The following is a 26,236-nucleotide window of genomic DNA, read 5'->3' on the forward strand; positions in this document are numbered from 1 at the left end:
TGTTTGGGTGTGTAGCACATGTGAAGCAACTTGGTCCAGGCATGAATAAATTATCTGACAGGTCAAGTAAAATGGTCTTGATTGGATATGAATCGGGTACAAAAGGGTACATACTGTTTGATCCAATCTCCAGAAGGCTTGTGGTCAGCAGGGATGTCATTTTTTAGGAGAGTAAGCATTGGGACTGGGACAACTTCTTGTGTGAAACTGACATGCAAACAACAGACACTTTTGTGGTTGATCATGAAATCTCTGACAGAGAGCCGACGGTAGATGAAGATACTGAAATGGGTGAACATTCAACCCAAATAGCAGGGGAACAGACTCCAGTCGGACAGGGAAGTGGAGGTGGGCAGCCTGCAGAACCCAATACTCCACTTGCACATGCATTTGGTAATTGATGGAACCGGACCGCCGACACATGGCGTATCCGTCGGGGCCGCCCGCACACACGGCGCGCCCACCCAGGCTGTCGGGCCACGACACACGCGCCCGCACGTATAGCAGCGGGCTTTAGGTCTCTTGGGCCAACACTCCCCCAAAAAGCTAGCCTGTTAGGGGGTTGCACCCTCAACCTTATAAACCATGCCTTCACACCCTCACCACACAATGTGAGACTATTCCCAACAATCTCCCCCTCACATTGTGAGCCGACATTTGTCTGAGAGTGCACTGGGCCAACCTGCCTCTGATACCAATTGATGGAACCGGACCGCCGACACATGGCGTATCCGTCGGGGCCGCCCGCACACACGGTGCGCCCACCCAGGCTGTCGGGTCGCGACACATGCGCCCTCACGTATAGTAGCAGGCTTTAGGTCTCTTGGGCCAACACTCCTCCAAAAAGCTAGCCTATCAGGGGGTTGCACCCTCAATCTTATAAACCATGATTTCACACCCTCACCACACAATGTGGGACTATTCCCAACATCTCCTACACTAGAGAATGTGGAATATTATAATTTGAGACCCCTAAGTATTCATGGAAGTCCTTAGATCTTTGAAAGGATGTGTGTGACACAAGTTTGCACCACATCAAGAATGATATAAATGAATCTCATACAAAACCCTACATAACTATGTTGAACCAACCACAACAAGAGATTAGAGTTGAATGAGGTTGTACATAAGAAGAACACCAAAAGGGATAGAAGTGATTGTGGATCGCTTATAACCTTACTTTACCTTCTAGTACCCTATGTTTGTTACCCATACAAGAAACCAATGCAATCAAACTATCTAGCCTAATTCTCTTGAGCGCTCCTAATTGCTCCTTACAAGCCTTCAATGAGACCTTATGTTGGCTTGTTGATGCTTATGGCTTCCACCTCCTTGTTTATATAGTCCCCTCTAAGGCTTCAATACATATAAGTGAAGTATTATTCCTAGTATGATTCGACACTCAAATCCTAATATTAAACTTATCTTAGGTTCTATCCATATCAAAACTGAGTCACCATGGAACAAGGGGGGATGCAGATGTAGACACTTCACCTTATGCTTCACTAGCATGACCTATTTATATAAGGTTGTTCTAGAAGGTGGTTGGTTTTGATGGTTGACAATTCTACTCAAGGTAGGTGTATTCAAGAGTTAGTTGAGTGGATTCAAGGATTAATACAAATTTCCTAAAACCAAATGGATCATTGTTGGGTCAAGGACAACCCAACAGTGATAGACATAAATCACATAATTCATAATTCACTACCAAGTCAATGACAACCTAGAAGTGACTAATTTAAATCGCTCACGGGTCATGGCCACCTTAGCAGTGATGGGAATGGATCATTGTTGAGTCAAGGAGAACATTGTAGTGATTGGGCATCAATATCAGATATTGTTTGCACCTGACAATGAAACCATGTCCCTATATAATCTGTGTACCTTCTTGAAAGGGAAATGTGCCTTTGGGCCATTTCTAAGTATTTTGGTGATTGAGTGTCAACACAAGTGCTTAAAGGTGAATCTATGCCCATGGATGAACAAAGTGAAAATCACAAGTAAAGGTATGTTTCTAAGCCTTAGCACATTGGTTTTGTGTACTAATATATTTGTCTAAGTGTTAGAAACAGAGAGAAGAAGAAAAGGAGAATGTTGGCTGTGTACAGCCAACAGGCTGTTTCGGTCTGGGGCACCGGACTGTCCGGTGATGCACCGGACAGTGTCCGGTGCGCCAGGCTGCCTCGACCTGAAGACGCCGCTCTCGGGAATTTGCCGACGGCGTACGGCTAAAATTCACCGGACTGTCCGGTGTGCACCGGACTGTCCGGTGAGCCAACGGTCGGCCGAGCCAACGGTCGGCCGCGGAATCTGCGCGCGACACGTGGTCTGGCCAACGGTTGGAAGGAGGCACCGGACTGTCCGGTGTGCACTGGACTGTCCGGTGCGCTAGATCTGCAACGGTCGGCAACGGTCGGCTGTGCCTGTTAAGGAAAGAAATCGGGCACCGGACAGTGTCCGGTGTGCACCGGACTGTCCGGTGCGCCCGACGACAGAAGGCAAGGATGGCCTTCCAGATTTGTTCTCAACGGCTCCTAGCTGCCTTGGGGCTATAAAAGGGACCCCTAGGCACATGGAGGAGAATACCAAGCATTCCTACAACATTCCTAAGCATCAAGACATCAATCTCATGCATTCGTTTCATTGTGATAGCATATAGAGCTCTTGTGGAGTTGTGAACTCTTTGAGTTGTGTTGCGAGCTCTTGTTGCTGCTTGTGTGCGTATTGTTGCTCTGATCTTTTGAAGTCTTGTGTGCGTTGCTCATTCCCACCCTTGCTCTGTGTTTCTTTGTGAACTTCAATTGTAAGGGCGAGAGGCTCCAAGTTGTGGAGATTCCTCGCAAACGGGATTGAGAAAAAGCAAGCAAAACACCGTGGTATTCAAGTGGGTCTTTGGACCGCTTGAGAGGGGTTGATTGCAACCCTCGTCCGTTGGGACGCCACAACGTGGAGTAGGCAAGCGTTGGTCTTGGCCGAACCACGGGATAACCACTGTGCCATCTCTGTGATTGATTTCTTGTGGTTATTGTGTTTTGACTCCTCTCTAGCCACTTGGCAATAATTGTGCTAACACTTAACAAGTTTTTGTGGCTATAAGGTTAAGTTTTACAGGATCACCTATTCACTCCCCCCCCTCTAGGTGCTCTCAATTGGTATCAGAGCCGTTCTCTTCAAGAAAGGGACTAACCGCCCGAAGAGATGGATCCTAAGGGGAAGGGAATCGTGATCAATGATAAGGAGAAGGAGTCCTTCGTCAACGAGCCAAAGGATGACAAGTCCAACGACTCGGGCTCGGGTCATAGACGAAAAGATGGGAAGAAGAAGAAGACAAGGCGCATCAAGGAGATTGTCTACTACGACAGCGACGAATCTTCCTCTTCCCAAAAGGACGACGACAACGACTACAGGAAGACGGTCAATTCGAACTTTTCATTTGATTATTCTCGTATTCCACATAATTCGAATTCGCATTTGCTTTCCATTCCTCTTGGCAAACCTCCACACTTCGATGGGGAGGACTACGGATTTTGGAGTCACAAAATGCGTAGTCACTTATTCTCTCTTCATCCAAGCATATGGGAGATTGTAGAGAATGGAATGAAATTTGATAGCTCGGATAGTCCTATGCTTATAAATGAACAAATCCATAGAAATGCACAAGCTACTACTGTTCTTTTAGCATCCTTGTGCAGGGAAGAATACAATAAGGTGAGCGGCTTGGACAATGCCAAGCAGATATGGGATACCCTCAAGATCTCGCACGAGGGCAACGACGTCACCATGCTCACCAAGATGGAGTTGGTGGAGGGCGAACTTGGAAGATTCGCTATGATAAGGGGGGAGGAGCCAACCCAAACATACAACCGGCTCAAAACCCTTGTCAACAAGATAAGGAGCTATGGAAGCACGCGATGGACGGACCACGACGTCGTCCGCCTAATGCTAAGGTCCTTTACCGTTCTTGATCCTCATTTGGTGAATAATATTCGTGAGAATCCCAGGTACACCAAAATGTCGCCCGAAGAAGTTCTTGGGAAGTTCGTAAGCGGGCGAATGATGATTAAGGAGGCAAGATACGTGGACGACGCATTGAACGGTCCTATTCATGAGCCTCAACCCATTGCTCTCAAGGCAACAAGGAGCAAGGAGGCGCTACCAAGCAAGGTGGCGCAAGTTGAGGCGGCCGGGCTAAATAATGAGGAGATGGCCCTCATCATTAAGCGCTTCAAGACGGCGCTTAAAGGTCGCAAGGGACAGCCAAGCAAGACCAAGACAAAAGAGAAGCGCTCATGCTTCAAATGTGGTAAGATTGGTCATTTCATTGCTAACTGTCCCGATAATGAAAGTGACCAGGAAAAAGGGGACAAGAGGGAAAAGAAGAAGCATTACAAGAAGGCCAAGGGCGAGGCACATATCGGAAAGGAGTGGGATTCGGATTGCTCCTCCTCCGACTCCGACAATGAAGGACTCGCCGCCACTGCCTTCAACAAGTCATCCCTCTTCCCCAACGAGCGTCACACATGCCTTATGGCAAGGGAGAAGAAGGTATGTAATCAAAACAATGTCACTTATGATTCTTCCAGTGATGATGAGTCTAGTGATGATGAAATAGATTACTCTAGTTTGTTCAAGGGATTGGATAGAACTAAAATAGATAAAATTAATGAATTGATTGATGCCTTGAATGAAAAAGATAGACTCTTAGAAAAACAAGAGGACCTTTTGTATGAAGAGCATAACAAATTTGTAGAGGCACAAAAGTCTTATGCCTTAGAAGTTAAAAGAAATGAAGTGCTTTCTAGTGAACTATCTTCTTGTCATGAAACCATTGCTACTTTAAAGAATGTTAATGATGACTTAAATGCTAAAGTAGCTAGTAAATCTAATTCTTGTGTAGAACATGTTGAGAATTGCACTAGGTGTAAAGATTTCGATGTTGATGCTTGTAGTGATCATTTAATTTCAATTTCTAAATTAACTGAGGAATTGGCTAGTCTTAATGCCCAACTTAAGACTAGCAAGAATGACTTTGAGAAACTAAAATTTGCTCGGGATGCCTACACGGTTGGTAGACACCCCTCAATTAAGGATGGGCTTGGCTTCAAGAGGGAAGCCAAGAACTTAACAAGCCATAAGGCTCCCATCTCCGCCAAGGAGAAAGGGAAGGCCCCTATGGCAAGTAGCACTAAAAGGAATCATGCTTTTATATATCATGATAGGAGACAAACTAGAAATGCTTATAGGAGTTATAATGCATATGATGAGTTTAACTCTCATGCCATGTTTGCTTCTAATTCTTCCTTCATGCATGATAGAAATATGTCTAGGAAAAATGCTATGCCTAGAAAGAATATTATTCATGCTCCTAGGAAAGTAGTGAATGAACCTTCTACAATTTATTGTGCTTTAAATGCTTCCTTTGCTATTTGTAGAAAGGATAAGAAAATCGTTGCTAGGAAGTTAGGGGCAAAATGCAAGGGAGACAAAACTTGCATTTGGGTCCCTAAGGATATTTGCACTAACCTTGTAGGACCCAACATGAGTTGGGTACCTAAGTCCCAAGCCTAAATTTGCCTTGCAGGTTTATGCATCCGGGGGTTCAAGCTGGATTATTGATAGCGGATGCACAAACCATATGACGGGGGAGAAGAAGATGTTCACCTCCTACGTCAAGAATAAGGATTCCCAAGATTCAATCATATTCGGTGATGGGAATCAAGGCAAGGTAAAAGGGTTAGGTAAAATTGCAATTTCTAATGAGCACTCTATCTCTAATGTGTTTTTAGTAGAGTCTCTTGGATATAATTTGCTATCTGTTAGTCAATTATGCAACATGGGGTATAACTGTCTATTTACAAATGTAGATGTGTCTGTCTTTAGAAGAAGTGATGGTTCACTAGCTTTTAAGGGTGTATTAGACGGCAAACTTTATTTAGTTGATTTTGCAAAAGAAGAGGCTGGTCTAGATGCATGCTTAATAGCTAAGACTAGCATGGGCTGGCTGTGGCATCGCCGCTTAGCACATGTGGGGATGAAGAACCTTCACAAGCTTCTAAAGGGAGAACACGTGATAGGTTTGACTAACGTGCAATTCGAAAAGGATAGACCTTGTGCAGCTTGTCAAGCAGGTAAACAAGTGGGAGGAGCACATCACAGCAAGAATGTGATGACCACTTCAAGACCTCTGGAGCTGCTACATATGGACCTCTTCGGACCCGTCGCCTATCTGAGCATAGGAGGAAGTAAGTATGGTCTAGTTATTGTTGATGACTTTTCCCGCTTCACTTGGGTGTTCTTTTTGCAGGATAAGTCTGAAACCCAAGGGACCCTCAAGTGCTTCCTCAGGAGAGATCAAAATGAGTTTGAGCTCAAGGTGAAGAAGATAAGGAGCGACAACGGGTCCGAGTTCAAGAATCTTCAAGTGGAGGAGTTCCTTGAGGAGGAAGGGATCAAGCACGAATTCTCCGCTCCCTACACACCACAGCAAAATGGTGTGGTAGAGAGAAAGAACAGGACGCTCATCGACATGGCGAGGACGATGCTAGGAGAATTCAAGACCCCCGAGTGCTTTTGGACGGAAGCCGTGAATACGGCTTGCCACGCCATCAACAGGGTCTACCTTCATCGCCTCCTCAAGAAGACGTCGTATGAGCTACTAACCGGTAACAAACCCAATGTATCCTACTTTCGTGTATTTGGGAGCAAGTGCTACATTCTAGTGAAGAAGGGTAGAAATTCTAAGTTTGCTCCCAAAGCTGTAGAAGGGTTTTTGTTAGGTTATGACTCAAATACAAAGGCGTATAGAGTCTTCAACAAATCATCGGGTTTAGTTGAAGTCTCTAGCGACGTTGTATTTGATGAGACTAATGGCTCTCCAAGAGAGCAAGTTGTTGATTGTGATGATGTAGATGAAGAAGATGTTCCGACGGCCGCTATACGAACCATGGCGATTGGAGAAGTTCGGCCACAGGAACAAGAAGAACGAGATCAACCTTCTTCCTCAACATTGGTGCAGCCCCCAACTCAAGACGATGAACAAGTTCATCAACAGGAGGTGTGTGATCTAGGGGGAGTACAAGATGATCATGTGATGGAGGAAGAAGCAGAACCGGCACCTCCAACCCAAGTTCGAGCGATGATTCAAAGGGATCATCCCGTCGACCAAATTCTTGGTGACATTAGCAAGGGAGTAACTACTCGGTCTTGATTAGTTAATTTTTGTGAACATTACTCCTTTGTCTCTTCTATTGAGCCTTTCAGGGTAGAAGAGGCCTTGCTAGATCCGGACTGGGTGTTGGCCATGCAAGAGGAGCTCAACAACTTCAAGAGGAATGAAGTTTGGACACTGGTGCCTCGTCCGAAGCAAAATGTTGTGGGAACCAAGTGGGTGTTCCGCAACAAACAGGACGAGCACGGGGTGGTGACGAGAAACAAGGCTCGACTTGTGGCAAAAGGTTATGCCCAAGTCGCAGGTTTGGATTTCGAGGAGACTTTTGCTCCTGTGGCTAGGCTAGAATCAATTCGTATCTTGCTAGCATATGCCGCTCACCATTCTTTCAGGTTGTTCCAAATGGATGTGAAGAGCGCTTTCCTCAACGGGCCAATCAAGGAGGAGGTGTACGTAGAGCAACCCCCTGGCTTCGAGGATGAACGGTACCCCGACCACGTGTGTAAGCTCTCTAAGGCGCTCTATGGACTTAAGCAAGCCCCAAGAGCATGGTATGAATGCCTTAGAGATTTCTTAATTGCTAATGCTTTCAAGGTTGGGAAAGCCGATCCAACTCTTTTCACTAAGACTTGTGACGGTGATCTTTTTGTGTGCCAAATTTATGTCGATGACATAATATTTGGTTCTACTAATAAAAAGTCTTGTGAAGAGTTTAGCAGGGTGATGACGCAGAAATCCGAGATGTCAATGATGGGCGAGTTGAACTACTTCCTTGGGTTCCAAGTGAAGCAACTCAAGGACGGCACCTTCATCTCCCAAACGAAGTACATGCAAGATCTGCTAAAGCGGTTTGGGATGAAGGACGCCAAGCCCGCAAAGACTCCGATGGGAACCGACGGACACACCGACCTCAACAAAGGAGGTAAGTCCGTTGATCAAAAGGCATACCGGTCAATGATAGGTTCATTACTTTATTTATGTGCTAGTAGACCGGACATTATGCTTAGCGTATGCATGTGTGCTAGATTTCAATCCGATCCTAAGGAGTGTCACTTAGTGGCGGTGAAGCGAATCCTTAGATATTTAGTTGCTACGCCTTGCTTCGGGCTCTGGTATCCAAAGGGGTCTACCTTTGACTTGATTGGATATTCAGACTCCGATTATGCTGGATGTAAGGTCGATAGGAAGAGTACATCGGGGACGTGCCAATTCTTAGGAAGGTCCCTGGTGTCGTGGAAATCTAAGAAACAAACCTCCGTTGCCCTATCCACCGCTGAGGCCGAGTATGTTGCCGCAGGACAGTGTTGCGCGCAACTACTTTGGATGAGGCAAACCCTCAGGGACTTTGGCTACAATCTGAGCAAAGTCCCACTCCTATGTGATAATGAGAGTGCTATCCGCATGGCGGAAAATCCTGTTGAGCACAGCCGCACAAAGCACATAGACATCCGGCATCACTTTTTGAGAGACCACCAGCAAAAGGGAGATATCGAAGTGTTTCATGTTAGCACCGAGAACCAGCTAGCCGATATTTTTACCAAGCCTCTAGATGAGAAGACCTTTTGCAGGCTGCGTAGTGAGCTAAATGTCTTAGATTCGCGGAACTTGGATTGAAGTGTAGCATACATGTGCTTATGCCTTTGATCATGTTCATTCTGCATTTTGTTGCTTATTGTGGTGCTCAAGTTGTACAAACACTCCCTGGACCTCACAAGTCCGTTGCAAAGTGATGCACATGTTTAGGGGGAGATATGTTACAACTTGACCCTTTGAGACTAACCATATGCTTGAGTTTGCTTGATTTAGTCTCGAAGGAGAATTGAAAGGGAAAAGGTGGACTTGGACCATGAAAGACTTCCACTGCACTCCGATGAGAGTGTAACTTATTCCAAGTCCATCTCATGAACTCTTATTGCCATTTGCTCTTAATTGAAGATTTTGGTGAGGCAATGGGGTTAAAGGGCCAAAGTTGATCCCGTTTTGGTGCTTCATGCCAAAGGGGAGAAAATAAAGGCCAAAGCAATAAATGGATCAGCTACCACTTGAGAAATTTTGAAAATAGTGAAATAGAGCTTTTTGTTTTGTCAAAACTCTCTTATCGTCTCTTTTGTCAAAAGTTGGCTTCTTGTGGGGAGAAGTATTGATTATGGGAAATAGGGGGAGTTTTTGAAATCTTTGATCAATCTCTTTTGGAATGACTCTCTTTATGCTTCAACATGTGTGTTTGACTTAGAGATAGAGATTTGAGTTTGATTTGCAAAAACAAACCAAGTGGTGGCAAAGGATGATCCATATATGCCAAAAATGAATCAAAATAGATTTGAGTTCTATTTGAAGTGATTTTGCACTTGTTATAGTTGCTTTATGTTGTGTTGGCATAAATCACCAAAAAGGGGGAGATTGAAAGGGAAATGTGCCTTTGGGCCATTTCTAAGTATTTTGGTGATTGAGTGTCAACACAAGTGCTTAAAGGTGAATCTATGCCCATGGATGAACAAAGTGAAAATCACAAGTAAAGGTATGTTTCTAAGCCTTAGCACATTGGTTTTGTGTACTAATATATTTGTCTAAGTGTTAGAAACAGAGAGAAGAAGAAAAGGAGAATGTTGGCTGTGTACAGCCAACAGGCTGTTTCGGTCTGGGGCACCGGACTGTCCGGTGATGCACCGGACAGTGTCCGGTGCGCCAGGCTGCCTCGACCTGAAGACGCCGCTCTCGGGAATTTGCCGACGGCGTACGGCTAAAATTCACCGGACTGTCCGGTGTGCACCGGACTGTCCGGTGAGCCAACGGTCGGCCGAGCCAACGGTCGGCCGCGGAATCTGCGCGCGACACGTGGTCTGGCCAACGGTCGGAAGGAGGCACCGGACTGTCCGGTGTGCACCGGACTGTCCGGTGCGCCAGATCTGCAACGGTCGGCTGCGCCTGTTAAGGAAAGAAATCGGGCACCGGACAGTGTCCGGTGTGCACCGGATTGTCCGGTGCGCCCGACGACAGAAGGCAAGGATGGCCTTCCATATTTGTTCTCAACGGCTCCTAGCTGCCTTGGGGCTATAAAAGGGACCCCTAGGCACATGGAGGAGAATACCAAGCATTCCTACAACATTCCTAAGCATCAAGACATCAATCTCACGCATTCGTTTCATTGTGATAGCATATAGAGCTCTTGTGGAGTTGTGAACTCTTTGAGTTGTGTTGCGAGCTCTTGTTGCTGCTTGTGTGCGTATTGTTGCTCTGATCTTTTGAAGTCTTGTGTGCGTTGCTCATTCCCACCCTTGCTCTGTGTTTCTTTGTGAACTTCAATTGTAAGGGCGAGAGGCTCCAAGTTGTGGAGATTCCTCGCAAACGGGATTGAGAAAAAGCAAGCAAAACACCGTGGTATTCAAGTGGGTCTTTGGACCGCTTGAGAGGGGTTGATTGCAACCCTCGTCCGTTGGGACGCCACAACGTGGAGTAGGCAAGCGTTGGTCTTGGCCGAACCACGGGATAACCACTGTGCCATCTCTGTGATTGATTTCTTGTGGTTATTGTGTTTTGACTCCTCTCTAGCCACTTGGCAATAATTGTGCTAACACTTAACAAGTTTTTGTGGCTATAAGGTTAAGTTTTACAGGATCACCTATTCACCCCCCCCTCTAGGTGCTCTCTAGAATTTTATCATCCTAGTGTGATGCTCCCAAACATTTAGTCTACCCCTGAGCATCATTGTCATTGTTGATCACTGCAGCTCCCGAGGACCACCACCGGTGCCCCTACCCCTTGAGCACAATATCCCATTAAGGCTATCTCCAGCAACCATACTCATCCTACCTCATATTCCAAACTCCACTCAGTAAACAATGCAGTCTACAATTCAAATGGTGTTTTGCATGGCCATATGCACGGTTTACTGGCCATAGCCCATGAGCAATGCTACAACCCCTATGAGCACTGCATTTGCACACCTCGAATGAGATTCACGAGCCAATGTTCCTCTTCTCCTTTGCCCCATGGTGCATGAGAAACCCCCACCTCTTTTCCTTCCTCACCACCATTGCTTATGTTCCCCACTTAAGTTCGATGCTGGTACACATGTGAGTGCTCCCTTGCTACTAATTAGGGCTAGGAAAGTATATTGTTGACTAATTGATTAGTATCGATGTGGAGGGATTCATCATTTAGGGATTATATATATGTAGTATACACTCAAAAGTATATATTTTATTGTGTAAAATTTGATTGATTAGAAAAATGGGAAAATATGGTGATGGTTTCACTGGCTAGTTCCGACTTTAGATGTAACGATGATGTGTATAACTAGATAATATATGCTATAACATGTAAGGAAAATTGGTTGTTCAAGAAAAATCTAAAGGATATGACCATGGGCTCAGTATCCTTTGAGATCCGATAGTGACAGATTGATGAACAACCAAATATTTGATGTTTCATTTAAATCACTAATGGTTGATGAACAAATTATCTATTGCATCTGGTGTGTAGGGATCTCCTCCTCCTGGGCTGGTTTGGTGGAAGGGGAATTGGAGTGGATTCATGTGGGAGAAATTCTTGTACTATTCAAGATCTATGGTGGGAATTCCCTTACAATTCAACCACATCCACCAGATCAGCCCTCAGTGACACTAAGATCTTTCCATGTATATATGTACCCATTCGAGCCAATTTTGAAGTGTTCGTGATTCCCTGCATCATCGTTTCATAGTAAGGAATCATATTTTGCACTCAAATTATGTCTTTTAGAATTTGGTACCCAATCATTTTCACATCCTTTTGAAATGTACCATCCAAAATTGAGGTGATAAACACATCCCATATGGTGGATAGTGTTTTCGTACCCGTAAGCTTCGTGTTCTTTCAAAATGCCGTGATATTTATGTAGTACTTTTGTATATATCTCGGTCGCAGCATAAATATTTTAAGTCTGCTCGGGCTGGTCTTTTTTAGACCAGCTGTGGCTGGTTGACCACTACGACAGTTGCTAGCTGCCGAGGAGTGTTATTCCTGTAGCAAGCACTTCCGAGTTCCGACGACCAGGATCACGTGTACAAACTTTTGTCTTGTGTTCTTCCTACTCCACTCTTTCTATTTCAAATCATAAGATAACTTACTTTTTTTTAGATATATCAATTTTACTACCCACTTCGTAATATATATATATATATATATATATATATATATATATATATATATATATATATATATATATATATATATATATATATATATATATATATATATATATACGGCGCTGCTAAAATGCACCTGGGTGCATTCTCTATATTGAATGCACCCAGGCGTAAGTCCTGTTTCGCGCGCCTCCCCGCCCCCGTCGCCGTCGCGCGCATCCCTATCCCCGCGCCGCCGCCGTCTCCTCCTTCCTCCGATCCTCTAAACCTAGATCCCACCGCCGCCGAGCGCCTCCCTGTCCTCGCGCCGCCGCGCGCCTCCCTGTCCCCGCGCCGCCGCGCGCCTCTCTGTCTGCGTGCCTCCCTGTCCCCCGCATTAGGTGGGATTGCAAGCCCGCATTATGTGTGATTGCAACTGTTGTATAATTTTACTCAAATATCTGTTAAAAAATGTAAACAAAATGATTGCAACCGATGATGTGTTGTAATTGCAACTGCTGGTGTAGTGTGGATGCAACTGCTGAGTTGCTCTTATGTGATTGCAAGTACTGAATAACTCTGAGAAATTTTGTTAAAAAATATGATTGCAACTGCTGGTCTGGTGTAATTGCAACTTCTGGTCTGGTGTGATTGCAACTTCTATATAACTATGATCAAAAATCTGTTAAACAAACAAGATTGCAACTACTGGTCTGGTGTAATTACAACTGTGGGTCTGTTGTGATTGCAACTTCTATATAACTATGTCCAAAAATATGTTAAACAAACAATAATTGCAACTGCTGTCTGGTGTAATTGCAACTTCTGATCTGGTGTGATTGCAACTCCTATATAACTATGTCCAAAAATCTGTTAAACAAAACAATGATTGCAACTGTGTCTGGTGTAATTGCAACTGCTGGTCTGGTGTGATTGCAACTTCTATATAACTATGTCCAAAAATCTGTTAAAACAAAACAATGATTGCAACTGTTGTCTGGTATAATTGCAACTGCAAGTCTGGTGTGATTGCAACTTATGTGAGGAGGTTGAGCCGTTCGCGGAGGAGCCGTTCGCGGAGAAAGAGGGGCGGGGGCGGGAAAATGAAAAGGTTCTGTCCGGAGCGTGCGGAAGGGACGAAACCGGTCTGGGTGGGACGGTTGGCTCGGACCTGGCACATAGGTTCGGCCTGGGTGCATTCTCTATATTGAATGCACCCAGGTGTAATATATAAATACAGTATATATATATATATATATATATATATATATATATATATATATATATATATATATATATATATATAATTGCCATTTTCTAAGAAGCAAAGCTATCTAGCTATGATTAAATTTATAAAAAAAATACAAACATTTGTAATACAAAATAAATATCATTAAATTAATCATAGAACATCCATTTCTACAATAAATACATACGTGTTATGTTATGAACTTAGACAGCCGATGGATTGCTTTTGAATGCAGACGTCACGTCAGCAAGGGGAGGTCAGCTGAACCTGGACATGCATGCATGCGAGTAGTACGCGACAGCAGCACAGCGATGCTGGTCCCCGCGTGCCACGGTCGATCAGTGGGGCCCATTATATATATATATATATATATATATATATATATATATTCAATCAAGTGGGGATTATTTTAGGGTCGATTTGATCGGTGCAGTCGTAGCTGCGGCTGATTTTGAAACTAACGACTGATGAACCCGGGATAACGACGGCGAGCAACCTAGCGGTCTCGACGCCTGTCCGTACAGCGCAACTTGGTCACGGGACGCTAGCGGTTTGGGTTTGGGACCCAGGCAGCAGCAAGCAGTAGGATGGACATACTGGCATACTGCAACATTCTGCCCCTTATTCTAAGTTTCTAACCAAGGAAAATAATTTATCAACATGGTTGAATCAATATTAGTAGGGAAATTAAAGGGTTAACAAGTAGGAGTACTGTATGAAAAATGCAACGGTTATTCTGTAAAATAATAACAGTAGATGAGCTAGAAATCTGGTATGCAGGATAACCTAATAAGACTGACGATAAATTATATCTAGTGGAATATAGACGTTACACGTCAAGCGGTCCCACTTATTAGACATACATATAGGTGGTTCAGAGAGTTAGACAAAGCATATAGGCCTGTATATATATAGCTCGGGCTTCGACCTCTCTATATGCAAGTAGAAAATATATGCATAATATGTGATTATATATATGCTCAAGTGGGTACGGGAAAGCAAAAAATGTGACTTAGAAAAACGTATGCATGAGATGGCTGTTGCGTCCATGCACAAACCCATGCATTAGCCACGGTTCTCTATTATTTGAAAAAGATGGCCCTCTACAATGAAAAACCACGGTAACCACGCAGGGATGCAGCACCTGGTTTTTCCTCTGGCCGGTTTCAGCACGACACTCCACGATCAAAACCAGAAAAAGGAATAAGAATCGGGTTTAAAGGGTGAAATTAGCAAGTAGCCGCCAATTCAAAATAGGCACAATAAAGTTTCGATGGCTTTCTAATTTATTTCTGGTGGAGCTTATGGTTGGAGAGAAACAACAGAATCTTTAAGGGTCAACAGAGAACGACAGAGCAAGTGGTGCAGATGGTGAAAGATCTTGTGGGTAGAGGTCTGGTCTGCCAGTAGTGACTGGGGTCTAGTAAGGGGGTGGGTTTTTTGCTTTTTATGTGTCAGTGTTCTAACTAGGTCTTGCTTGGCAAGTTGTTTTGGTGTTGGTGTCAGTTTTTTGTGTCAGTTTTTGTACAGTTTTCTCTTTTCGTCTAATATATTGGAACGGCAAATCTTTTGCCTTTCCCTTTAAAAAAAATGAGCACATATTTGAACGCATCCGATCAGTGGATTCAGGATTAGACTAAAGAGGGCTAATTTTCTTCTTATCAGTGACAAGAGGTAGCATACTTTCTTCTCCTCTATCATCCACCTCTATATTCATTAGAGTTTCATGGATGTAGAGTGGAGCCCCTAGCCCCCTTCAGATCCGTCCCATCCAATTGTATGTTCATAATAATTATTTTTTTAAAAAAAAAAGAGGACTTGTTTTGTATAAAAATGATAAAATATCATTACAGGCCGTCCCGTTTTAGATGTAGGAACAAGAAACATAGGGATAGATAGCTACATGCTAGTTACTTTGCAACCCATGAGGAGTTTAAGAGCGTGGGAAAGTTTCTAGTTGGGTGTTTGGATGCAACATGAAAACAAGAATCGGAACACGAAATATATAGACACGAAGAAAATTATGCAAGATGTTTGGCCTTAAAATGTTAAATTTTTCTAAAAAACCCTATGATCGATCGAACCATCCTGTAGAAATTTTATTTGCAGGCCCGTGTGGGATGCATGCATGGGCAATCCTTTATTACAATATAGGCATTTTTTGGATACCTATGTATTCACCTAAAATCACGTGTGTGTGTTGGAGTGATTTGGTGTGAAATTTCGTTTAAGTTCTACATCAAACTACTCCGAAACACACATGGATACCCAGATTATTGTGGAGAGAGTTCCCATAAGATTTCAATGCCGGGGAAATCCCATGTGATTCCGTGTTTTATGTTCAAATGAGGTTCTTAAATTTGGTTTGCCTGAGGCAAGTGCCGAGAAGAGGTTGACATTATATATGATGGATCAAACGAAGGCAAATATACTAGCTCCATTCTGAAGTATAAAGTGATTCTAGCCATACGTTGTATCTAAAAACCAATATATTGGGTAGTATGAAATTATGGCCCTAGCTGTTTGGCAACAATATTTCCCAAAACTGTGTTTTTACATTACTATACTTTACCATTGTCATGATAATACCATGGTTTTAGCCAACACCAAAAATACTATAGTTTTAAGAAACATTGTTTAGATACACATTGTAAATCATAGTATTAGATAAAAGCTAACCATGCCATGAAAACTTTAGGTTAGAGTGGAGTTTACAATGCTACTAAAATACCATGGTATCTAGAATACCATGGTTTTGAAAACATAGGGTCTGTTTGGGAGTGGATTATATTTATAGTTTCTATGCAATACCATGGTTTGTAATACCATAGTATTTTATGACATGAGTTGTTTTGTTGCATTCCTAAAAACTATATTTTCAAAACCATAGTATTCTATATACCATGGTATTTTTGGAGTATTGAAAACTCCACTCTAACCTAAAGTTTTCATGACATGACTAGCTTTTGCCTAATACCATGATTTATAATGTTGTGTATAAAACAATGTTTTTTTTCAAAATCATGGTATTTTTGGAGCTGCCAAAACTATGGTATTGTCATGGTAATTGCAAAGTACAGTATTGTAAAACTATGGTTTTAAGAAACATTGTTGCCAAACAGGGCCTGTTTCAGGAATATAACCAAACACCTTATAGCATAAAATACTAAGGTATTACTAAAAACCAGGGTATTGCCTAGAAAATATAAAAAAAATTTACTCACAAACAGGGTCTATAGGGCATGTTTAGAAATAAAGTATTTTTTGTAGTTTCTAGGTAATATCATGGTTTTTAGTAAGATCATAGTATTTTATGTCATAAAGTGTTTGGTTGCATTCCTAAAAACAATGTTTTAAATACCATGGTATTGTTGGAGTATTGGAAACTCCACTCCAACTCAGGGGTGTTTGGAAGCAAAATATATTTTTTAGTTTTGAGGTAAAACCATGGTATTGGAGAATACCATAATTTTTTTGCTAAGAGATGTTTGGCTATCTTGTAAAAAAACTATGTTTTAAATATCATGGATTTGTAGATACTATGATATTTTTAGAGTATTCTCAACTCCACTCTAACCTAAAGTTTTTGTCTATGACTATCTTCTTTGTATATGTATACTAAATATCATGGTTTCAGATACTTTGTCTCCAAATAAGTATGACTTGGGGTGTTGTAAAAAATACTATGGTTGTGTCATGACATTTTAAAACCATAGTATTCTAAAACCATGGTTTTATTGCTTTCAAACATGCCTCAAAGTTTTTATGATAATGGCTAGCTTTTGTTTAATATCATAGTTTACAATGTTGTGTCCAAATAATGTTTCTCAATACTATAGTGTGTTTTAGAGTTGTCAAAAATACGATAATTGCAAAATATAGTATTGTAAAACTATGATTTTGAGAAACATTGTTGCTAAATAGGCCCAGGAGTGAAATACCTTAATGTCAATTGGATTTATTCTGAAACGATAAAGCATGCATATGCCCTATTCGCATATGTAACAGAAGTCTGAAATAAAGCAACACGCTTGCCTGTCTGTACATATATAGTAAAATTTGTTTCAACAAAATGGGCACAGAAAATCTTGTGTACATATATAGTAAAAATCAGCTTGTTTCTTTTTTTTTTACCAAATTGGACAAAGTAACAGAAAGTCGTATTACTATCCATCATGCGCTAATAACGTCAGTCGTCAGCCTTTTGCCCACTAAATCGGCAAAGAGCGCTTGCTAGCTGCGATTGGCGCCACTACTTGTACCCGAGAGAACGATTATTAGCAGAAGAACGGCAGCTCAAATCTCTGCCTAAATACATGCGGATGGAGTACTAAAAGATCGAACAGGATTGAAGCTTGAAGAGCTAGCAGCGGTGAGGACTGGAGTTTGGACAGGCTTTGGGTCGGGAAGAACTAGCATATGCACATGTTAAGAAAGGGAGACGAGGCGCGAGTAGCATTGGCACTTACCGTTATCCATGACGGGGCTGGAGAAGAAGCCCGGCGGCGAGCTGCTATGCGGCGGCAGCGACGCCGACGACGACGGGCCGCCGTCCTGCCTCCCCTCCACGCCGAACTGATGGTACCGGTGATGGATCCCGTGGTGGTGGTGGTGGCCATGGGCGCCGTGCGCCAGCGAGATCTCGGGGGCCCCGCCGCCGTACCCGTGTCCCTGGTGCATCGCCGTCGGCAGCGCCCGCACCGCGGCGGACGATGACGACGGCGGCGGTTCCCCGGCCCCCGGCGCCGGGAAGAAGGCCCTCACTGCCGCCGCCCCCGCCGCCTCCGTGGGGTCAACTACGACGAACGGGTAGTGCTGCTGCTGCGCCGACGCCGGGCCATAGCGCGAGCGGCCGCCGCGCTCGTGCGGCGGCGGGTTCATGCGGTGCGCGCGGCGCCCACCCTCACCGTACCGCAGCACACGTAGGGCGACCCGGCAGATAGCTAGGTTAGGTAGGCGCCCTCAGGTCGTCGCGCTCTCGTGCTCGTTGGCTACCTAGCTGGTTGCTGCTTGATGAGAGCTGAGCAACCAACCAGAAACCGGCTCTCCAAGCGACCAATCACCATGCGACTGCGCGCGTGCCTGCGTGCCGCGTGCGAGGAAGCGGCCGGATTGGTGCGCGCGCGGTGTGCTGGTGTGCGAGTGCGGGTCGCGACGTTGCGTGCCCGGGAGGGGGGAAATATATGGGGGTCGGGTCGCTGGGTGTCCTTCGGCTCGCCGCGCGCCCGTGACGAGTGACTCGTCTCGTGGTGGTCCATTCCGGCCGCTGGTGTGGTGGGGCTCTCGGGGGCCGGGGCGTGTGGTGGCCGCGTGTGGCGAGGAGCGAGACAGGCGCCTGATTGGGCCCTTTTTTTGTGGTGGCTACCCACCTGTCCGGCGTCCACCTTGTTCAAAGCGGCAAGTGGGCGCGTGGGGAGGAGGGAAAGGTCGCCGCCTCCGAGGCACCCCGCAGCCGCGGATGGAAACCCACGGCGAAAGGCCAAAGCCGGCCGCCGGGATGGCGCGTGCCATGCAGATTGCAATTTGCAAACCGCGGGGAGCACTGGAGCAGCGGGTTCACTGCACCTGCTGACCTGCCCTCACGACACGCGACGTGGACGCGCGCGATCGAGCTCCGTCAGAAGTCGGCTCGGCCGTGACGCGAGCGTCGCAACTTGTTCTGCACATTCTGCAGTCGCTCGGTGGTGGTCTCCTGCTCTCACCCATCGGCCGTCGGCACCAACTTGTACTCCTACTAGCTAGCTACCGCGGGTTTGGGGATGACAACTTGTTCCGTTCGTTTTCGGTTGCGCCACAATAGGTTGACCAGAAAATGAGGGGTTGACTCCCACTGCTTGTGTGCATACTACTCCCTCAGTTCATATGACTTCATCCGTTTTGGTTTGTCCTAATGACTCATATTATTTAAATTTTGACCAACAATATATACAACATTAAATTATTTTATACTAAAAAAGTTACATATTATGGTGGTTAAAATCAGATGAAACTACTAGAATCTCTACTACTTATTAAGACTGCAATAGTAGTCGACCATTCCGCGTTCTGTCCATTCCGTGTTCTGCCTTTCTGATTCCCTCCTCCCCGCGCACAGTCCATTCCTATGTTGTGTGCCTTTCCGATTCCCTCCTCCCCACGCACAGTCCATTCCTATGTTGTGTGCCTTTCCGATTCCCTCCTCCTATGTTGTATGCCTTTCTGATTCCCTCCTCCCCGCGCACAGTCCATTCCTATGTTGTGCATTCTCATTCCCCTCCATGTAAAGCTCATCCCATTCCCCCGTACAGCCGACACCTAGCTAAAATTAAAAAAATACACATGGCCCCAAGGGGATTCGAACCCACGACCTCTCAAACAAATAATAGCAGTAGCTACCACTACAACACATATGTATTTATGTCTACATCTATAACAGAAAATACATCTACTATATCTCTCCCAAGTCCACCTACTACCCTTGCACAATGCGTGTAGTAGATAAGTATCACCGAGATTCTTCAATTATATTTTTGGATGGAGGGAGTAGTATTTAAAGAAGAGCCTTGCATGTAATTTCTTTTGTTTGAATAATGTTTTCAACTTAAATTTCTTTTTTGCATGCGTGATATTTATTCTTCGTAATATTTTTTTTCCATAGATCTGACTTGTGAGTCAGTTTTATAAACCAACGTCTGTCGGCGTTTCGAGACCGGGGGTCCCTAAGCCGACGAGTGAGTGTGCTGCGTGCTCCAGCCCAGATGGGTCGAGCGCGTGGGCGAGCGCGAAGGGGGGAGAGGCGAGGTGGCCGGAGACGGGCGTGAGAGAGGTGGAGATCCCGCGGCCTTCGTGTTCGTCCCGCGCCCAGGTCGGGTGCGCTTGCAGTAGGGGGGGTACAAGCGTCCACGCGGGTGAGGGAAGCGAGCGGCCCGAAGAGAGCGCCTGTCTCGTCCTCGGTCCCGCGCGGCCAACCTTCTCTAAGAAGGCCCTGGTCCTTCCTTTTATAGTCGTAAGGAGAGGATCCAGGTGTACAATGGGGGGTATAGCAGAGTGCTACGTGTCTAGCGGAGAGAGAGCTAGCGCCCTAAGTACATGCCAATGTGGCAGCCGGAGAGGTCTTGGCACCTTGTTGGCGTAATGTCGTGGCTGTCGGAGGAGCAACGGAGCCTGGCGGAGGGACAGCTGTAGGAGCGGTCGAGTCCTTGCTGACGTCGCCTTGCTTCCGTAAGAGAGCTGAGAGCCGCCGTCGTCACAGAGCTTGTGGGGCGCCATCATTGTCCATCTGGCGGAGCTAGCCAGATGGGACGCCGGTCTTGTTCTCCGTGACCCGAGTCGGCTCGGGGTAGGATGATGATGGCGCTTCCTGTTGACGTGGCGGGCCTGTGCCCTAGGTCGGGCGACGTGGGGGCTCCTCCGAAGCCGAGGTTGAGTCTGTCTTCCGTGGCCGAGGCCGAGCCCGAGCCCCCGGGTCGGGCGAGGCGGAGATCGTTCGGCCGAGGCCAGGGCGGAGTCCGAGCCCTGGGGTCGGGCGAGGCGGAGTTTCGTCGTCTTCTGGGGCTGAGCCCGAGTCCGAGCCCTGGGGTCGGGCGGAGCGGAGTTCGTCGTCTTCCGGGTCTTAGCCCGAGTCCGAGCCCTAGGGTCGGGCGGAGCGGAGTTCGCCGTCTTCCGGGTCTTAGCCCGAGTCCGAGCCCTGGGGTCGGGCGGAGCGGAGTTCGCCGTCTTCCGGGTCTTAGCCCGAGTCCGAGCCCTGGGGTCGGGCGGAGCGGAGTTCGTCGTCTTCCGGGTCTTAGCCCGAGTCCGAGCCCTGGGGTCGGGCGGAGCGGAGTTCGCCGTCTTCCGGGTCTTAGCCCGAGTCCGAGCCCTGGGGTCGGGCGAGCGGAGTTTCCTATGGCGCCTTTGGCAAGGCCTGACTGCCTGTCAGACTCACTCTGTCGAGTGGCACTGCAGTCGGAGTGGCGCAGGCGGCGCTGTCCTTCTGTCAGACTGGTCAGTGGAGCGGTGGAGTGACGACGGTCACTTCGGCTCTGCCGGGGGGCGCGTGTCAGGATAAAGGTGTCAGGCCACCTTTGCGTTAAATGCTCCTGCAACCTGGTCAGTCGGCGCGGCGATTTAGTCAGGGTTGCTTCTAAGCGAAGCCAAGGCCTCGGGCGAGCCGGAGGTGTGTCCGCCGTTAAAAAGGGGGGCCTCGGGCGAGACGGAAGTCTCTCGAGGTCGGCTGCCCTTGGCCGAGGCTAGGCTCGGGCAAAGCGTGATCGAGTCACTCGTGTGGACTGATCCCTGACTTAATCGTACCCATCAGGCCTTTGCAGCTTTATGCTGATGGGGGTTACCAGCTGAGAATTAGGCGTCTTGAGGGTACCCCTAATTATGGTCCCCGACAGTAGCCCCCGAGCCTCGAAGGGAGTGTTAGCACTCGCTTGGAGGCTTTCGTCGCACTTTTTTGCAAGGGGACCAACCTTTCTCGGTTGCATTTTGTTCCGGTGGGTGCGCGCGAGCGCACCCGCCGGGTGTAGCCCCCGAGGCCTCGGAGGAGTGGTTACACTCCTTCGAGGTCTTAATGCCTTGCGTAATGCTTCGGCTGGTCTGGTTGTTCCCTCATGCGAACTGGCCGTAGCCCGGGTGCACGGTCGGGGCCCAAGCTCTCGGGCTGGTATGTTGACGCTGTCAACGGTTTGGCCGGAGCCGGGTTTGCGAGAGCAGCCCCCGAGCCTCCGCACAGGGCGGGAGGACGATCAGGGACAGACTCGGCTTTTTTACATACGCCCCTACGTCGCCTTTCCGCAAGGAGGAGGGGGGGAGAGCGCCATGTTACCCTCGATGGGCACCGAACATGGTGTCTCCGGTGAGCTGCAGGCGGGTGATCCAAGTGGACGTCCGTGCCCCGTTCGTTGGGGGTCGGCTAGGGGCCTAGAGGCACACCCAAAAGTACCTGCGGGTGATCTGCCGGACCCGGTCCCCTGGCGACGGGGTCCGAGGGCTCGATGCCTCCCTCCGATGGGATTCCGTTACAAGATCGTTCCTGCTGGTCTCGGAAATGTCCTAGGGTACCTCGGGAGCGCAGCCCGAGCCTTGGTTATGTATCGAACGTACCCCTGGTCATCCCTCGCTCGGCGTCTGAGGCGACTGTGAACCCTTCGGGGGCCAGCCTTCGAACCCCTGATCAGTAATGGGCACGGAGCCCGAGTAGCCTGAGGCGGCCATGGTGCCCTTCGGGGGGCTGGCCTTCGAACCCCTGACCAGTAGTGGGTGTCGGGCCCACGCGATCTGAGGCGACTGTTGAACCCCTCGGAGGGCCAGCCTTCGAACCTCTGATCAGTAGGGGGGGCTCGGAGCCCGGTTCCTTCACAGAGAAGGACCCTTTTCGGGGTATCCCCCTTTCCCGGTCCCTGTTGCAAGAGATAGAGAAAGAGGAAAAAAGGAAAAGGATACGAAATCGAACGACGTAGCGTACCTTTTTTGACGCGGTTATTACGGCGAAGGCGAAGCGTCGTCCGCTTCTCCTGCCAGAGGCGCCGCGTGTCCTGCCGCAGAGTTAATGCGACGGGGCGAGTTGTTGGCGGGGCGGCCGTTGCACGTGCGCGAGCCGTTCGAGGAACGGCTGTTTCGCCTCGCGTTTTTTGAATCCCGCGTCCGGTCCGGGCGGAGCGCTGGAAACGGTTTCGCCCCGGCCTTCATATACTCGGGAGAGGGTCTGGTGACGGTTCTTTGCTCTGCTTCCTTCCTCTCCCTTTAGGTTTTCGCAACCCGGGAAACTTTAGTCGGAGAAGAGAAAAACCGCCCTTCCTGCCCCCCGCGCCGCCATCTCTTCCATTTTGGTGATGGCGGATCGAGTGACCATAATCCCCCCGCGCGATCCGTGGCCTTTTTCCACGGTGACGGCGAGCGATCTGGAGGAGCTGGTCGGCGAGGGTTTGCTCCGCCCCCTCACCGATAAGCAGCGGCCAGAGTGGATTCCTCCTGTGGGCGGAGCCGCTCCGTCCCCACCGCCGGGGTACGTCGTGAGCTTCGTCTCCTTCCACGAGCGGGGATTCGGTGTGCCGACGGGCCGCTTTATGCGAGCCATCCTGTTCCACTACGGGGTGGAGTTGCATAACCTCACCCCCAACTCCATCTCGCAGGCCGCTATCTTCGTAGCGGTATGCGAAGGGTACTTGGGGATCGCCCCCCATTGGGATTTGTGGACTCATCTCTTCCTCGCCGAGCTTTTCGCCTTGTCAACGGGGGAGAGGAGGATCCGTGCAGTGGTGCGGGCCGGCGGCTGCACTCTTTTGCTGAGGCAGTCGCGGGCGTCACAGTACATTCCTGCCATTCTTGTGTCCTCGAACAAGGGGTGGCAGCGCCGGTGGTTCTACCTCCGGAATGACGGTGAGTTTCTCCCACCGTTCTCCCAGCGAGTAGTTACTGCTGCCACCGACGCCTGGCGCCACGGGACCCCGCATGAGAGACAGAAGAATCTCGAACCCCTTCTCCAGGCCCTAAAGGAGTTGCGGGAGGGGGGACTCACCGCTGCGGGGGTGGTCGCCGCCATCCACCGTCGGAGGGTGCTTCCATTGGCGGAGCGGCGGCTGCCGCTCTGGGAGATGACCCCGGAGGCTGACTGGGAGGGTTCGCGAATGTCCCCTGATCCTCTTCCCTTCAACGCCCTCCAATGGCGGGTGTCAGCTGCGATGGGGAAGCCGGACCCCCACGCATACTCCCAGCTTCGGATGCGCCCCGACCAGGGGTGTGTAACTTTGGTGAGTGTTCGCTCCTTCCTTCTTCGTACATCGGGTCGCTCCGGGTCCTTATGATCGGGTTCCTTTCTCCCCTTCTTTTAGGATGTGGGGTGGCATAAGCCCTCCCTGCCATGGGTCCCGGAGGACGCGGTGGACCGTGCAGCGCGGCGGGTCGCCGCGGAGGAGAAGAAGAAAAAGAAGGACACGGAGAAGGCCCGGGCCCGCGAGCGGAGGCGGGCTCGGGACGCCTTGGAGAAGCGCCGTCGCCAGCAGGAGAGGGAAGGACTCCCGAGGGAGCCGTCGCCGGAGACGCCCGACGACGACGATGACGACGATGATGAGGAGGAGGACGACATGGCCGCCCGTTTCGGCCTCGGCCCCGGCTCGGGGTGTGGCCAGGAGTCGTCGAGCCAGCCCCCGCGCGGGCCGACTCCATCAGTCCCCGGAGTTGGGGCGTCGGGGTCCCAGTTCGAAGCACGGGGGCGACCCGAGGTGTCACCTGTTCCCTCGGCCGGAGGAGCTGAGGTGGCTCCGGAGGGCCAGGTCAGGGCGTCCGCTCCTCAGGGGCCGCCGCTCGTACCGGTGGCGCATGGGGGTGACCCTCAGGTCATCGCGACCGCGCCCGGGCAATCTACTTCCCGGGCGTCCACGGCGAGGGTGGCGCCGAAGATGCCGGCGAAGCGGACCTCGGCGGCCGTCTTGGGAGCCAGGATCCAGGAGACCTCCCCCCAGGCGCGGTGGATAATGGCCCGAAGTGGGTGAGTATCTCGGAATGTCTTCGTCTTGGCTTCCCATTCATATGTCTCGGTCGTGATCTTTCTTTCCTCCTCTTTTTTTTTATATCCAGCAAGCAAAGTCATGGCCAGACCGACCTGGCACCCCGGAAGGCCCTCAAGACGGCGCCGGACTGTGTGGCCAGCGCCTCCTTGGACCTTGTCATTCAGCCGACCCTTTCGCGGGGTACTTCACCGCAGGGGGCTCGGGCGTCGCCGGTCTCTGAGGACCGGGCTCCCGAGGCCGGCTCTTCTGCCGAGGCGGCCATCGTGGTTGAGGAGGCGGCTGACGCCAACGTGGCCCTGAGCCCGCCTGTCGTGCCGGCCATGCCGGCGCCCGCCACCACCGAGGTTGCCGTCGTCCCTGTCGGAGAGCGTCCAGTTGCCGCCAGCGTCGGGATGGCTGATGCGTCGGCGCCCAAGACCTCAGAAGAGGTGGGCGTGGACGTGCGATCCGTCCAGCCGGGTGACAGCCTCATCGCTGTGCGGCGGAGCCCCGAGGCCCGGCGCCCGTTGCTCCGATTCCGGACCCGCGAGGCCTCGGACCCTGTCTTCGTTCTCGACGATGAGCAGGAGGACCAATCCTGGGGTGAGCTCCGCGAGTGTGCAGAGGCAACGGTGGGGTCGCTCCGGTCGTCGCTGGAGGTTTTCTGCAGAGACGTCCCCAAAATCCTCCAGGTAGCGGTTTCAGGCATACCTTTTTCCTTCTGTGAGCGAGACACTCGTCGTGACGCCCTGTTTCCTTTCCCCAGGATCTGACGGACCGGAGCGCCGCCAAGTCGTCGTTCATCCGCCGCGAGGTCGATGTCTGGGGCTCGCTGCGATCCCTGAGGTCCTCGCTCGCCGGGGCTACCGCGCGCCTTTCTCAGCAGGATGCCAAGGTGGCGGACCTCCAGCTGCTCTGCGCCGACCTGAGAGCCGAGGCGGCAGCAGCGCGTGCGGAGGCGCAACGGCAGCGATCGGAGCTCGTCCAAGTCGTCGAGGAGCGGGACCAATCTCGGGGCCGGGCTGCCGAGGCCGAAAGCCGAGCTGAGACCCTCGCGGCCGACCTAGTCGCGGCCCAGGTCGCGGCCTCGGAGCATCGTGCCCGAGCCGGAGGTACGTCTTGGTCCTCCCTGGTTCTTGTTCTTGTCCGTCTCCTTTGCTTGTGCTTGAGGTATTTCTCCTGGTTGCTTGCAGAGCTTGAGTCCGCCCTTGACGAGTCCGCCAAGGCGCTCGCCGAGGCGCTTGCCGGAGCTGCCGAGCAGAGG

At 49.0% G+C, this 26,236-nt stretch overlaps 1 protein-coding gene across 2 annotated transcripts in view; it reads right to left on the bottom strand.

Moving 5' to 3' along the window:
- Positions 1–18,678, bottom strand: part of LOC103641784 (U-box domain-containing protein 7) — a 44,734-nt gene extending 26,056 nt beyond the window's left edge. The window contains exon 1 of one of the 2 annotated variants that reach the window (XM_020545843.2): positions 17,992–18,678. The gene's annotated coding sequence lies outside the window, so the exon portion shown is untranslated. The remainder of the gene's footprint in view (positions 1–17,991) is intronic. The other variant, XM_035963498.1, reaches the window with a different exon arrangement.
- Positions 18,679–26,236: the final 7,558 nt, after the last annotated feature.

The sequence above is a fragment of the Zea mays genome, chromosome 10, assembly GCF_902167145.1.
Source record: "Zea mays cultivar B73 chromosome 10, Zm-B73-REFERENCE-NAM-5.0, whole genome shotgun sequence".
NCBI lineage: Eukaryota > Viridiplantae > Streptophyta > Magnoliopsida > Poales > Poaceae > Zea > Zea mays.